Genomic DNA, 13847 nt, shown 5'->3' on the forward strand with positions numbered 1-13847 from the left:
AAATACACTAATAAAGATTATTGTTCAAAAATTACCTTGTTCTATTCCATTAAAAAAAAAAGAGGTCTTTCCAAAGTTGCCTTGAGATCTTACTCTAAAGTTGTCATGTTCAAGAATGCATATGATGTTCCTTTATATAATATTCAGTTACATTTTTTCCAGTATTTTTGTGCTTTATTTTAAATATTTAAACATAAAGATTTTTAATCCATTTGTAATATACTTGATCCTAGGTATGAAATAATCTATTTTTTTCTCAATGGTTGACTGGTTGTAGCAGCATTGTATACTGAATAATACATTCCTCCCCCCATTAACGTTAAACCACATTAAATTATATCCTGTATGATCATATTCCTTTTGGAATATAACTCATGATAGCAAGAAACTTGGTCTTATTTGTTGCTTTATTTCCAGCATTTAGAACAATGCCTAGTGTGTATGTGTTCAATAGATGCTTGTTGCACAAGTGAATAAATGATTGAATGAATTGGTATGTTAAATTCTTATATACTGTGTATAGGTAAATATTTGTATAGACTTGTGATAAGGAAAGAGTTTCCAAGTAGAACCTCAAAGCAGATATTAATAAGAAATTCAACATCTATTTGTGATTAAAAAAAAAACTCTCACCTATGTGGGTGTAGAGGGAACATACCTCAAGATAAGAAAAGCCATATATGACAGTTCAGTTCAGTTCAGTTCAGTTCAGTCGCTCAGTCATGTCTGACTCTCTGCGACCCCATGAATCGCAGCACGCCAGGCCTCCCTGTCCATCACCAACTCCCGGAGTTCACCCAGATTCACATCCATCGAGTTGGTGATGCCATCCAGCCATCTCATCCTCTGTCGTCCCCTTCTCCTCCTGCCCCCAATCCCTCCCAGCATCAGAGTCTTTTCCAATGAGTCAACTCTTTGCATGAGGTGGCCAAAGTACTGGAGTTTCAGCTTCAGCATCAGTCCTTCCAAAGAACACCCAGGACTGATCTCCTTTAAAATGGACTGGTTGGATCTCCTTGTAGTCCGAGGGACTCTCAAGAGTCTTCTCCAACACCACAGTTCAAAAGCATCAATCCTTCAGTGCTCAGCTTTCTTCACAGTCCAACTCTCACATCCATACATGACCAATGGAAAAACCATAGCCTTGACTAGACGGACCTTTGTTGGCAAAGTAATGTCTCTGCTTTTTAATACATATGACAAGCCTACAGCAATATCATAGTCAACAGTGAAAAGCCGAAAGCCTTTCCTCAAAGATCAGGAAAAGGACAAGGTGTCCACTCTTGCCACTTTTATTCAACATAGAATTGGGAGTCCTAGCTATGGCAATCGGGGCTTCTGCCACCAGGTGGCGCTAGTGGTAAAGAATCCGCCTGCCAATGCAGGACGTGCAAGAGAGGTGGATATGATCCCAGGGCAGGAAGATCACCTGGAGTAGGGAATGGCAACCCGCTCCAGTATTCTTGCCTGGAACATCCCGTGGACAGAAGACCCTGGCAGGCTCCAGTCCATGGAGTTGCAGTGAGTCGGATGCGACTGAGTGCGCACATACACACCCACACACACACAGCTACAGCAATCAGATAAGGAAAAGCAATAAAAGGAATCCAGACTGGCAAGGAAGAAGTAAAACTGTCACCGTTTGCCAATTATATGATACTATATACATAAATACAGAAAATGTTAAAGACACCGCCGAAAAACTACTAAAACTAATAAATGAATTCAGCACCTTGTAGGACAGAAGATTAATATATAGAAATCTGTTGACTTGTATACACTATCAGAAAGAAAACCCCATTTTTGTAATGGATAATTTGTAAATGATCCATTTGCAATTGTATCAAAAAGAATAAAATACCCAGGATTAAATCTAATCAATCTTTTACAAGAGGTGAAAGACTTATTAAACTATGACATTAATGAAAGAAATTGAAGACCACACAAACAAATGAAAAGATATGCCATCCTCATGTATTGGAAGAATTAATGCTGCTAAAATAAGATTCATCGTAATCCCTATCAAAGCACCAATGGCATTTTTCACAGAACTAAGACAAATAATTCTAAAATTTTACAGAAACACAAAAGACCTTGAATAGCCAAAATAATTGTGATAAAAATGAACAAAACTGGATATATTATGCTCCCTAATTTCAAACTATACTACAAAGCTGCTGTAATCAAGACAGTATGATGCTGGCAAGAAAACAAACATTAATGGAATCAAGAATCAAGAGCCGGAAATAAATCCACACATATGTGGTCACTTAATCTGGAAGGAAGGCAAGAACATATGATGGGTAAAGACAACGTCTTCAATAAATGGTGAACAGTTAGATGCAAGAGAATCAAACTGGACTACTTTCTCATATCACATACAAAAATAAACTTGAGTTAAAGACTTAAATGTAAGACCTGAAACCATACAACTCCTAGAAGAAACATAGGCAGTATGTTCTTTGAGTTGAGTCTTACCAATATTTTTATGGGTATGTCTCATCAGGCAAGGGAAACAAAGTCAAAAATGAACAAATGCGACCACATCAAGCTAAAGCTTTTTCTCAGCAAAGGAAACTATCAACAAAACGAAAGGCAACCTATTGAATGGGAGAAGATCTTTGCAAACAGTACATCTGATACTAGGTTAATATCCAAAATATACAAAAAAAACCTCATACTACTCAACATCAAAAAAAAAAATTAAAAAATTGGCTGAAGACCTGAATAGACATTTTTCAAAGAATACATATAGATGGTCAACAGACACATGAGGAGATGCTCAGTATCACTTATGTCAGGGAAATGCAAACCAGAGCTGCAAAAAAACAACTTACAGAATATTTATTATAAAAAAGATAACAAATAACAAGTATTGGTGAGGATGTGAATCAGAGGGAGTTACTGATCACTGTTGGTGTGAATGCAAATAGGTACAGATACATGGAACATAGTATTTAGGTTCCTCAAAAAACTAAAAATAGAACTACCATGGGATGCTGCAATTTCACTTCTGCGTGTTTTTGTGAAGGAAACAAAAGCATTAGGCATATGTACCCCTATTTTCAGTGTAGCGTTATTTATGATAGCCAGGACATGGGTGGAGCCTAACTGTCTATTAAAGGATGAATGGATAAAGAAGATGTGGCATGCATAGTAAATGGAATGCTACTCAGTTGTGAAAGAAGAATGAAATCTTGCCATTTGTGACAACATGCATAGACCTAAAGAGTATTACGCTAAGTGAAATAAGTCAGAAAAACACAAATACCATGTGATTTCACTTATATGTGAAGTCTAAAAAACAAAGCAAACAAAACAGAAACAGATTCACTGATACAGAAAGCAAATAGATAGGGTCTGAAGGAGATAAGTGAAATAGATGAGAGAGATTAAGAGGTACGTACAGACTTTCAATTACAAAATAAATTAGTCACAGGGATGTAATGTATAACAGGGAATATAATAAATCATGATCAATAACAATATAGGGCATATAGTAAATAATATTTAATAATAGTACAGTGATAGGTGGTAACTAGATATTTTATGGTGATCATTTTCTGGTGTATTAAAATATCAAATCATTATGTTACATCCCTGAAATATATTGTAAGTCATTATAATACTTTAGTTTTTAAAAATTAATAGAAAGGATTAATAGCTTGTATGATTAAAAGAAAAAATCATAAGCAAATCCAAAAGACAAACTGGAGAAGATCTTTTAAAAATAGTATAAAGAATTAATCTTTTTGATATGAGAAGGGACTAAAGGCATGATTCACTTCAGTTCAGTCACTCAGTCATGTCCAGCTCTCTGTGACCCCATGAACGGCAGCACACCAGGCCTCGTTGTCCATCACCAAAGATGCTCATTGGAGCATTATTGAGTCGGTGATGCCATCCAACCATCTCATCCTCTGTCCTCTCCTTCTCCTCCCACCTTCAATCCTTCCCAGCATCAGGTCTTTACAAATGAGTCAGCTCTTTGCATCAGGTGGCCAAAGTATTGAAGTTTCAGCCTCAACATCAGTCCTCCCCATGAATACCCAGGACTGATCTCCTTTAGGATGGACTGGTTGGATCTCCTTGCAGTCCAAGGGACTCTCAAGAGTCTTCTCCAATACCACGGTTCAAAAGCATCAGTTCTTCGGTGCTCAGCTTTCTTTATAGTCCAACTCTCACATCCATACATGACCGCTGGAAAAACCATAGCCTTGACTAGATGGACCTTTATTGGCAAAGTAATGTCTCTACATTTTAATATGCTAAAGCCATTCAAAAAAGAAGAAATACAGTAGTTAATAAACATCATCTTTTAAAAATTTGCTAACAAAGACTATAAAAAACTATATGAAAAAAATTTAACCTACCACAACAAAAGTGAAATAGAGCAGAAGTATTGGGATATTTCTGCAGTTTTGAAGATATGGGAAAATACACACATTCTTGCACCTAGTAATTTGTCTCTTAAGAATTTATCCTAAAGGTGTTATGAATAAAATATTAAATGTGTATGTACAGCATTGTTGTTTATCACATTTTTATTTAAAATGGGGGTTAAAAGAAGAAAATGTCTAAAAATTCAATCATGTGGACTAAGTGAAATAGGGTTTCCTAGGTGGCTCAGTGGTAAAGAATCTGCCTGCCAATGCAGGAGATCCTAGTTCAGTCTCTGGGGCAGGAAGATTCCCTGGAGGAGGAAATGACAACCCATTGCAGTATTCTTGATTGGGAAATCCCATGGACAGCAGAGGCTAGTGAGCTACAGTCCATGGGATTGCAAAGAGATGGACACGACTTAGTAACTGAGCATGCACAGGTGAAATAATTTATGGTATATCTATACTGTAAAACAACAGGCAGTAATTAAAATTTTCATCTCTTTAATTGGAATGGTTTACAAATATTGTGAGACAAAATCAGGTTAGAATATGTAGTGTATAATTCATTTCTTAAAAATAATTTTACATATTATGTGTTGAAGAAACTAAAGATAATTAAACACTAAATGTAAGAATTCATTTTCTATGCATGATGAAAGATAACTGATTTTTACTTTATTTCTGTACTAGATTAATAGTTGAAAAGTCCTAAGTTTCCTTTTGGTAAACAGATAAGAATGCTAAGTCATCAATATTTGTTACATTGTCATTTAGATTCTTAAAGAGTTAAAATAAATATATTAAAATCCAAGTCAATGAATTTAATTCCTAAAACCATGTGTCGAAACCAATACAGTATTGTAAAGTAAAAAAAAGTAAAAATTAAAAAATTAAAAATTAAAAAAATAAATACAATTAGCATATTATATATTCAAGCTTAGTCTTATATGAATTATCATATATTTTTAATTAACTACACCCAAATTCATGACACCTTATACTAGTGTTATTTAAAATAGAACATGTCTTCCAGTGACTAGTACAGAAGTGGAACACAAAGTGCTAGGAAAATATTATTGGAAAGAATATAATATAGCCACTAGTCAGAAAAGGATTTATTTGTCCCCTGTGCACCAAAGTAGCAAAAAAAAAAAAGGGGGCCTTAGTTCTTACTAAAGAGAGAAAAGATGGAACCATGATCAAGTGTTTTTGAGCAAGTCATTTGTGAGTATACATATGCCAATTTGGAAGAAAAGACAGAATTCTAGTGATACATGCCATGTACAGTGCTAGCTTCACAACATGTGCTGTTTAATATTCACAGGAATCCTAAGAAGCAAGTATTCTTGTTTCTCTTTTGCCAGGGGAGATTGACGTGCCATTCCCAAAGATCTGAAAAAGATTTTGTGTAGAACAGGCAACTGCAGACAACAAGCACTCCCTGTTAATTCTGATGCTGGTTTTTCCTGGATCATACTCTGTACTATGCCATGCTGAAAATGCACACAACACATATTCAGGCGCTTTCTCTGACATTCACGTTTTCATAAATAGAAAAAACCTTGATTGGATGTGAGTAGCAACTCATACACAACTCATTTCTTTTGCTTAGCTTTGAGTTTTGAGCTAGCTATACTTGTGTTTCTGTTCTGTCATGAAACTATAGCCATTTCCATGTTCATGGTTTGGAAAAATGACTATAAAATCTAAATTTGCATTTGTTCAGTGTGGTTTAAGCGTACATGCACATATTTATATAGTAAGCACTGAAGAAGAAAACCCTAATGTTTATTGAGCTGTCTTACATATATTGGTTTAATCTCCATGTTATAGTTATCATGATTCCAAGAAGTCAAGAGAGGTTAAATAATTAAAGGTCGCTCAGCTTATATGTGGGCATCCCCAGTGGTTTGTGGTGAAGAGTCTCCTCTCAATGCAGGAGACACAAGTTCCACCCCTGGGTCTGGAAGACCCCCTGGAGGAGGAAATGGCAATGCACTCCAGTATTCTTGCCTGAAAAATCCCATGGACAGAGGTGCCTGGCAGGCTACAGTCCAAATGGTCACAAAAAGTCAGAAATGGCAAGAGACTGGGCACAACACACACAACTTACATGTGATGGAGCAAGGTGAAATCAAACAGTCTGTCTGCATCCAAAATTCATCTGCTTTCCACTACAACATGAGATTTCATTGTGCATTGCTATGTAGAGAATAACTTCTCAATTTTGTGTCCCCTGCTGTTCACTGTGTGTAACTCATCCCTGGAAAGAAAAGAAAATACTTGTCCTACATATTTACTTCACAAACAATAGAATACTATAGCTTAAAAATATTTTTTACTTTATTATATCAAACTTTATTAATTTTACTTCATTTTATCTTAACAGTACGTGTTGCTATTGTTCAGTCGCTAATTTGTATCTGACCTTTTGAGACCTGATGAACTGCAGCATGCCAGGCTTCACTGTCCTTCACTATTGCCCAGAGTTTGCTCAAATTCATGTCCATTGAGTAGGTGATACTATCTAACCATCTCATCCTCCATCACCTCCTTCTCCTCTTGCCTGCAATCTTTTCCAGCGTTAGGGTCTTTTCCAATGAGTTGACTTCACATCAGGTGGCCAACATATTGGAGCTTCAACTTCAACATCGGTTCTTCCAATGAAATAGTCAGGGTTGATTGCCTTTAGTACTGACTTGTTTGATTTCCTTGCAGTTCAAGGGACTCTCAAGATTCTTCTCTAGCACCATAATTCGAAAGCACTCAGTCTTCTTTATGGTCCAACTCTCAGGTCTGTTCATAACTACTGAAAAAACATAGCTTTACTACATGGACCTATGTTGGTGAAGTGATATATGTTGTCTAGGTTTGTCAGAGCTTTCCTTCCAAAGAGCAAGCATCTTTTAATTTCATGGTTGCAGTCACCGTCTGCAGGGATTTTGGAGCCCAAGAAAATAAAGTCTGTCACTGTTTCCATTGTTTCCCCATCTATTTGCCAAGGTGTTATGGGACCAGATGCCATGATCTTAGTTTTTTAAATGTTGAGTTTTAAGCCAGCTTTTTAACTCTCCTCCTTCACCCTCATCAAGAGATTCTTTAGCTCCTCTTCACTTTCTGCCATTAGGGTGTATCATCTGCATATCTGAGACTGTTAATATTTCTCCTGGTAATCTTAATTCCAGCTTGTGATTCATCCAGGCTGGCATTTCACATGGTGTACTACGCATGTAAATTAAATAAGCAAGATGACAACAGTGTTGTTGTATTCTTTCTTGGTGTTGAACCAGTCAATTGTTCCATATCCAGTTCTAACTGTTGCTTCTTCACCTGCATACAGGTCTCTTAGGAGACAGGTAAAGTGGTCTGGTACTCCCATTTCTTTAAGAATTTTCCACAGTTGTTTTGGTCCACACAAAGGCTTTAGCATAGTCAATGAAGCAGAAGTAAATGTTTTTCTGGAATTTGCTTTCTCCATGATCCAATTTTCTGCAATTTTCTTTCTTCATGATCCAATAATGCTGGCAATTTGATCTCTGATTCCTCTGCCTCTTCAACACCCAGCTTGCACACCTGAAGTTCTTGGTTCATGTACTGCTGAAGTCTAACTTGAAGGATTTTAAGCATAACCTTGCTAACATGTGAAATAAGTGCAGTTATATGGTAGTTTGAACTTTCTTCAGCTTGTCCTTCTTTGGGATTGGAATGAAAACACCTTTTCCAGTCCTGTAGCCACTGCTGAGTTTTCCATATTTGCTGACAGATTGAGTGCAGCACTTTAACAGCATCATCTTTTAAGATTTGACATAACTCAGCTGGAATTCCATCAACCTCCCCTAGCTTTTTTCATAGTAATTCTTCCTAAAGCCCATTTGACTTCACACTCCAGGATGTCTGGCTCTAGGTGAGTTATCACACCATCGTGATTATCCTGGTCATTAAGACCTTTTTTGTATAGTACTTCTGTATGTTCTTGCCACCTTTTCTTGATCTCTTCTACTTCTGTTAGGTCCTTACCATTTCTATCCCATATCATGCCCATCCTTGTAGGAAATGTTCCCTTAATAGCTCCAATTTTCTTGAGATCTCTAGTCTTTACTATTTGATTGTTTTCCTCTATTTCTTTCCATTGTTCATTTAAGAAAATCTTATCTCTCCTTGCTGTTCTCTAGAGCTCTGCATTCAATTTCATACTTACTTCTCTTTCTCCATTGCCTTTCTTTCTCAGCTTTCCTCAGCTATTTGTAAAGCCTCCTCAGACAACCACTTTACCTTCTCGCACTTCTTTTTCTTAGGGATGGTTTTAGTCACTGCCTCCTGTAAAATGTTACAAACCTCTGTCCACAGTTCTTCAGGTACTCTGTTTATCATATCTAATTCTTTGAATGTATTCATCACCTCCAGTGTATAATCATAAGAGATTTGATTTAGATTGTACCTAAATGGCCTAGTGGTTTTTCCTACTTTCTTCAATTTAAACCTGAATATTGCAATAAGCAGTTGATGATCTGAGCCGCAGTCAGCTCCAAGTCTTGTTTTTGCTGACTATATGGAGCTTCTCCATCTTTGGTTGCAAAGAGCCTAATCAGTCTGTTTTCGGAACTGACCATCTGGTGATGTCCATGTGTAGTTTTCTCCTGGGTTGTTGGAGAAAGGTGTTTGTTATGACCAGTGTATTCTTTTAACAAAACTCTGTTAGCCTTTGCCCTGCTTCATTTTGTATTCCAAAGCCAAACTTGCGAGCTACTCCAGGTTTCTCATGACTTCCTACTTTTGCATTCCCATCTCCTATGATGAAAAAGACATCTTTTTTTAGTGTTAGTTCTAGAAGGTGTGGTAGTCTTCATAGAACTAGTCAACTTCACCTTCTTCAACCTTAGAGGTTGGGGCATGGATTTGGAATACTGTGATATTGAATAGTTTGCCTTGGAAACAAAGATCATTCTGTCATTTTTGAGGTTGCAGCCAAGAACTGCATTTTTTTGAACTCTTGTTGACTATGAGCCTACCCCATTTCTTCTAAGGAATTCTTGCCCACAGTAGTAGACGGAGTGGTCATCTGAATTAAATTCACCCATTCCCATCCAGTTTAGTTCACTGATTCCTAAGATGTTGATGTTCAGTCTTGCCATCTCCTGCTTGACCATCTCCAATTTACCTTAGTTCATGAACCTAACATTCCAGGTTGTTATGCAATATTGTTCTTTACAGCATAATCCTACTAATTTTTCTGTGATTTTGTTAATTATAAAAAATAAAATAAATACATATAGTAAAAACCAATATTACAGGAATATCACATATTAAATATATGGAAATTGACATACGATGAGTTTTTATAGTTGTCTTATTCTTTAAAAAATATTTATTTGGCTCTGTTAAGTCTTAGTTGCAGCACTTGGGATATTTAGTTGCAGTCTGCTAACTTAGTTGTGGTATACAAATACTTAGTTGTGGCATGTGGGAATCCAGTTCCCTGACCAGGAATCGAACCCAGGCCCCTTGCATTGGGAAACTGGGTTGTTAGCCACTGGACCACCAGGGAAGTCCCTGCAATGATTTTTTATTAAAATAACTTCTCTTTCTTGTAATGGCAGTTCATTTAAATGATTGTTAAATAGTGCCAAATGCTAAAAAGAAAAGTTAATTTTTATATTTATTTTACATGCTGTTTCAAATTTAAATAAATACTAAGATTCTTTATGTTTGATAAATGTATCTACATTTGACCTTAAGTTGGAATACCATGTGAAAAACAGAAAAAAAAAAAAAGCCTATTAAGTTTTCAGATAAGGCTAAAGATCTGAGTACAGTTTGTAATTTAACAAGTAAGAGTCTTTGATCTATCACAGAGACAGTCTTCAGTTTTTTAAGTGTAACTAAATCTCATTGTAGGCGTCTGCCTGCAATGCGGGAGACCTGGGTTCGATCCCTGGGTCGGGAAGATCCTCTGGAGAAGGAAACGGCAACCCACTTCAGTATTCTCGCCTGGAAAATCCCATGGATGGAGGAGCCTGGTGGGCTACAGTCTGTGGGGTCGCAAAGAGTCGGACACGACTGACTGACTTCACTTTAAATCTCATTTAAGGTAGTTTACAAAATAGGAAGTGATCACAGATTTTACTCTGTCTTTTTAAATGTCTTATGCTTATGTGTAATGTCTGGATATAGAACTACTATAAATTCCCAGTATTCAAATAATTTCTGAAAAACCTTGCTACAGTGTCTGATATTCTACACCAAATATACCATTGGCTTCAAGTATTTGGTATTTAAATAATCTTGAAGAAAATGCATTATATTTTTATTAGCAATTAAGCCTTTATCAAGAGTAAGCTCAGGAGATTTGTAGAGAATTCCTCAGGTTATGCAATGGCTAATTGTTTTCTGGCCTCTTCCTACACATCTATATGATTCCTTTCTTTAAAAGTTTCTCTCTGCCTACTGTCTGCAATCCACAGGTCTTCTTTTACTCCCACATAATGCAGACTTCAGTACCAATGTGAATGGCTTCTCTAGTACTCTGGTCTAGACTTAGTTCTTTGATTCCCTCAAGTTCAATGACCTTTATCTCCATTACATGTCTGCTATTTACCGCTGTAGCTGCACCATGGGTGCCCATAATTAGAACTACTCCATCTCCAAACTAATACTCAGATAGGCTCTGTCTGATCATGTGTGTCCTCTGTCCTTACAAAACTTTCTCTTTGTACTGCCATTCCTAAATATCACCTTTAACACTTCCAATTTCTTGATTATTCCAGTCTGTCATCTCTATTTATCAGTGAATCCCATAACCACAAAGATAAATGCCACTACATATTTTTGATCTTTACCTTCAATTACTCTCCAACATTGCTTACCTGTCTTCAGTTCTCTCTGCAAATTTCCCACATTTACCATTTGAAAACTTTAGTCCTAAGGCCCCTTACCACACTTTGCACAGCCGACCCCCTTCCTCCTACAATGGTTGTTCATCTAATCTTCCCTTTGTTCCTTCCCTCCACCTACCCTCTAGATTCATCCCATTCCTCCTCAGGGGACTCACAATATTTTTTCATTATTGCTGAGATCTGTCTGGCTGCCTAAATCATTTTCATTTAGGATCATTTTCATTTAGCATCACCATTTTCATTTTTGTTTCTCACACCCTCTACAATCCATTAGCTCTCCCTGTTCTCTAAAGTGTGTGCACTTTCCTTCATGGCTTTCTCCCCAGTCGTAATTGTGGCTCTCATCAACATGGCATGTAACATTCTATTTGAACTGGTCACTCTGGTTCTGTTTTTGCCTTGTCTGCTGCCTGTACCTCTCCTCACTCCATTTTCCACATTAGTTACTTAGGTGATCATTTTCCATATACACATAAGATCTTATCATACCCTACCTAAAGGCCTTCAGCATCTCTCCACATCCTGAGAGATAAAAGGCTCTTCCCTTCCTCTGCCTAATATTGAACCACTACCCTAGCAGTGTCTTTTATTTTGTGTTTCTGCAGTACTGAATTACTGATATTTTTTGGTATTTCAATTCTCTATGCTTCTGGACATGTCCTTCTGCCTGCAAGGAATATCCCTAACTTGGTAAACTCCTTTTTATCCCAGAAAATCCTGCTAAGGCATTACCTCCCCTGTAAACCTTTCCATGATACTTTTCTTCCACCCACAAGCAGAATTATTTCTTTCGTCATACTACTTGTATCCCATGAAAATACTTCTGCTACATATACTATCTATATTTTACTTATTGATTTCTATTTTTAGACTATTGTTCTCTTCTTACTGCTAAACTTTGTTTCTCTCTCACCTCAGGACATTAATACCTACACTTCCTTTTCCCTAAATACCTTTTTCCTGTCCTACATCAGCATCCACTTCTAGCTTAGATGATTCCTTTTCAAAGAGGCATTCCATCTTCAGTTGTACCATTCTAGTCAAGTTTTTTTTGCTTGCCTTTACACAGTCTCCTTTGGAGGTTACTGGCTTTTTGAGTCCCCTTTCTAGATACTTCTTTCTGGAATGGATATGTTTCTTAATCAGCATCCTTAATGTTCTAATTTATCTATAACATGTATGTATATGTTATTTACATATGGGTATATATTTTCTGTGTGTGTACATAAAAAAGCTCAACTTATCCTTTTATAATCTCGTGTTTACAAGTTCCAATCTGAATTCATCATTTCCCTCCCCAAAACTGTTCTACCTCTTGAGTTCCCTATCTTATGTCATTTTGTTATCTTATTCACTTGTTCACCCAACTCAGAAACCCCTATAGGCTCTCTTCTTCACTCAATCCTTCTGTCCAATCTGTCACAAAATTGTTGATTTCACTTCAACAGTTCTATCCCTCAGATCTATCCCTTATACTTCATTACTTATCTCAGATATCATTCTTTCTTTTGGAGTTGAGAAATGGAGTATTTCCTGCCATAACAGTAAACAAAGATCGAGCCATGAGGGAAGTCCAACGAAGTCACAGTCATCAGCAATTCTGGCCTTCCACGTGTAAATTCCTGAGCCCTAATGGTACACAAGAAGACTAATACCTGTGATCTGGCAGCCATCAGGTGTAGCCACTCCCTACGGTGAGCTCAGAGGAAATCAGGATGTGAAACACACTGGATACTGGCTCCAGACAGCTGAGATGCATATGAAAGGAATGATTTCAGTGATCCCAGACTCTTGCATCTTACCATACATAGAAAAGCACTAAATTCCTTAACTTGGGATATCTGATTTTCTTTAATTCACAAAAATACTTCTGATATTCAGACCACCTGCTCTTCGTTGCAAAGTTACTATATAACTTGACTCCTCCCTGACCCCAGCTTCACAGAGCAGTTCTCTCAGGGCAACTTGAGATACTGTCTCCTGGGCTTATAAGTCCTAAAAAGTCCCACCAAATAAAACCTCTCAACTTTTAGATTGCAAATCGTTTTTAAGCTGACAGAGTTATTGCAAATACTCCCGAGGAAGACCTCTGTGGCCTAATATGTCAACCACAAGTTGGCACTTGTCACAGGTGCTTGCCATCTACTTCCACAAGGATTCAATCATGTGCCGCTGCAGCTGCTGACCTTCAACACCTTCTGAAGAAATTCAGGGTGGAAAGCAGAAATGAGGCACTCTATGCTCCAGAAACACGACTGAGCAACTGAACTGAACTGAACTAACTGATGCTCCAGAAAACTGGCAGGACAGATCTTTAGACAGATATTCTCAGGAGTTGACCTTATGAGCCCAATATATTTCCCCACATTTAGAAAAGCACTAAAATCCTTCATGGTGACGATTGCTTCTCGTGACTAGCAGAAGCTTCATGAGACCAGCAGGAACTTTCTATAAAAAAATATATGCTTGATTGCATGCACTCCCCCTTTACCAGTATCACATATAGACTATCTTTCCTCCCTCCCTCTTTAGATCAGTTTCTCAGAGCTATCTGAGGTGCTGACTCTTG

The sequence above is a fragment of the Budorcas taxicolor genome, chromosome 14 (assembly GCF_023091745.1).
Source record: "Budorcas taxicolor isolate Tak-1 chromosome 14, Takin1.1, whole genome shotgun sequence".
Lineage (NCBI taxonomy): Eukaryota > Metazoa > Chordata > Mammalia > Artiodactyla > Bovidae > Budorcas > Budorcas taxicolor.